The sequence below is a fragment of the Myotis brandtii genome, unplaced genomic scaffold, assembly GCF_000412655.1.
Source record: "Myotis brandtii unplaced genomic scaffold, ASM41265v1 scaffold62, whole genome shotgun sequence".
Taxonomy (NCBI): domain Eukaryota; kingdom Metazoa; phylum Chordata; class Mammalia; order Chiroptera; family Vespertilionidae; genus Myotis; species Myotis brandtii.
The window spans coordinates 2,166,577-2,169,762 of NW_005370366.1; the positions used below are offsets into that span (position 1 = coordinate 2,166,577).

At 45.6% G+C, this 3,186-nt stretch overlaps 1 pseudogene; it reads left to right on the plus strand.

The window, feature by feature from the left end:
- The first annotated feature begins 2,209 nt into the window (after positions 1 to 2,209).
- Positions 2,210 to 2,512, plus strand: LOC102245963 (annotated as a pseudogene).
- Positions 2,513 to 3,186: the final 674 nt, after the last annotated feature.

Genomic DNA, 3,186 nt, shown 5'->3' on the forward strand with positions numbered 1-3,186 from the left:
ACCTTGGAATTCTGTGTGGCCATTAAAAATGGAACGGCTCTTTATGTCTTGAGTGGAATAAACTCTGATATATCATTAAGAGGGGGGGAAAAATCAAGGTTCAGCTAGTGTGTGTACAGTGCTTTCGTTTTCTGGTTTTTAAGGGGTGGCAGGGAGAAGACACGTAGATATTTGCTTCTCCAAGATGAGCGCCCCCCCCACCCCCCGCCGCCAGGAGACTGGTGACTGGTCCTCCCAGGAAGGGCGCCGGGCCTGGGGAATGGCCAGCACTTCACCGGATCCCCTTGTGGACTTTCTCAGTCATGACCCAGGCAGATAAGTTGTCTTGTCAAGCACAGACTGAGCAGCGTGGAGTGCGTAGCAGAGCTCCTTGGAGGAGGAGCAACCTTGGTCCCCGGGCTGGCGCTCACGCTGGGGCCAGAGCCCAGGCATGGAAGCGGACAGGCATATGGGCCCAGTCCAAACACCTAGTCGCCGTGGGGACTTGGCAGGTCCTCATCTGTGAAATGGAGATAATTGTAGTCTTAGAGAGTGAGCATGTTGAAATTCTATATGGCAGACCCCCTCCCTTAATTCGGCCAAAGGGAGATTTGGGGGAAATAGAGAACTTAGAAATTCAGAAACAACTACAAGGACTTGGGAAAACTATCCTTCAAGTCCACAGATGGGTTACTGATTGATTGCCTATCTCTCTAGGAACAGCTGTGCACCCTCACAAGCCTGGGGACCAGGTTTGGGTAAAAGATTGGAAAAAGGAACCCCTTGAGCCAATCTGGAAGGGACCTTATCCAGTCGTACTAGTCACCCCCTCAGCTTTCAAAGTTGCAGGACTGAACACCTGGACCCACCACTCCCAGGTAAAAGCAGCCCACCAGCTGGACAATCAGCATCCAGAGTGGAAGGTAACCTCTGACCTGAACCACCCCCTGTGGATCATCTTCAAGAAGATGGTGGATCCAGCTGACCGACCTGAATCTCCTTATCCCCTCCTATCTGGATAATTATTGTTTTTGGTTTTTTTTCTAACAGTTTTATTCTGTCTTCATACAAGTGTCACCGGAACCCCAGACTGGTACCAGGAGGAGAACTTCTCTGCCCTTGCTACTCAGACTACACCCTTGGGGAAGATGGGGAAGACTTGGGATACTGAACCCTCTTTTTTGTCAGCCCCCTTTCAGCAGGAAGTAGCTAGCCTGGTCGTCGACCTTATCCCCAATTCCTAAGTCTTTTGTAATCCCCAAGGCTAAGAATAGCTTGTGGAACTAGAGGGGGGAATGAAAGGGAAAATGGAGGGGCTTGCAACCTAGTTCAGTATCTGGTTAAAACTGTAGTCTTACTTCCCCACTCTGACTGACTTGGGCAGAGATGCAGAGCCTAACTCCAGGGCTCCGCACTTAGGCGGAGCTGCGGGGACCCTCAGAGGCCCACCACAGGAGGAGATATATAGGTCAGAGCCTCCCCACGAGTTCAGTTCAGGCTTTGGATCTGGAATTCCCCTGGACTAGCAGATCTGCGAAATAAAGGTTAAACTTTCTTCCCTCAGAGTGCTGGCTGATCATTCTCCCATGCATTCTGCCACAACATAATGTATAAAATAAGATGCAAAACTTCCATTCTCTGGAGCATTTTCTCAATCTGTTGAGATTTTGCTTTCTGGCAATTGTGGACAGTTTGGCTCAAGTAAATTCACAAAAATTCTCTACAGGTTTGAATGTTTCTTACATTGACAATTGTATTTTCTATACAAACAACTGTAAACTTATGCTCCACCCTGTTACATGAATCATAAAAACAGTAACACTTATAATGTATGTATCCTATCATACTTCTTACCAGAATGCTTTTGCCCAGCCTCAATCAAATACTACCTTTTTCATTCTAGACTTTGACTGTCTAGGACAGTGATGGCGAACCTTTTGAGCTCTGCGTGACAGCATTTTGAAAAACCCTAACTTAACTCTGGTGCCATGTCACATATAGAAATTTTTTGATATTTGCAACCATAGTAAAACAAAGATGTATATTTTTGATATTTATTTTATATATTTAAATGCCATTTAACAAAGAAAAATCAACCAAAAAAATGAGTTCGCGTGTCACCTCTGACACGTGTGTCATAGGTTCGCCATCACTGGTCTAGGACTAGACCCATTTGAAATGTGGCTAGTGCAAACTGAGATTAAAATACACACTAAATTTTGGCCCTTGCTTCGCAGCCCCACTATCTGGCCCATTGGACCCATGACAGGCCGACTCAACTACCAACAAATCTGCCCGGTTCTCATGCATGTCTGGTTCCTCCAGCATCACCACTTTGTAGAAAGTGCTTCAACAGCTCCAGCTGGAGGTGGGACTCAACTCTTGAAGGTTTCCCAGGCTACTGCAGATTTGAAAAAATTCTGTCTGTAGAATGCTCAACATGACCCCCTGCTGACTGGAGTGTCTTTAAGTATCAATCCCTTCAGACCCCAGAAGGTCTATTCCTTTTTGTAGTGAAATGAATCTTTGAAGGCATTCCAAACTACTTTGCTTGAACCAGTGAATATTCAAAGAGAGCTAAATTTGAAGCCTGTACAAAAAGTTTACCCTATAACATGTGCCATACTGTTAGGGGCAGAAATAGAATATTGGGGACTAGCTATGGTTATGGGAAATATCAATCATGCCCTGTAAATCATGATTGCCTTATGTTGGTTAAAGAAAGGACATTCTAACTTGTCTGAGAGTTGTAAGCCCCCCAGACCTGGGAGTCAACCTTGGAATGTGGTCCATTCTCATTCAAGAACTGCCTATTATCATGGAAAGATTAACAACCTTGTTGCCCAAACAATGGAGTCCCACCCCAGCCTGATTAGCCTGCTTCCCCAAGCCTGTAATCTCTACTTCCCCATGCAATCCTTGTCCTACCCTATATAAGCAACTGGCTTATGGGGGAAGGGAGGGCTGCAGAGCAGATTTTTGTGGATGACCTGCTGCTCTCTCATACTATCAGCATTATTGTATGATTGTACGCTCATGTATGATTCAAATCTGTCTTTGCTTACTTGACTCAAGTAGTGACAGGCAACCGGGACCCATTGGTTGTCCAGTTTCAATCCCACTTCTAGGAATATATCCTAAGAAACCCGAAACACCAATCATAAAGAATGTTTGCCCCACTATGTTCATAGCAGCACAATTTGCAAT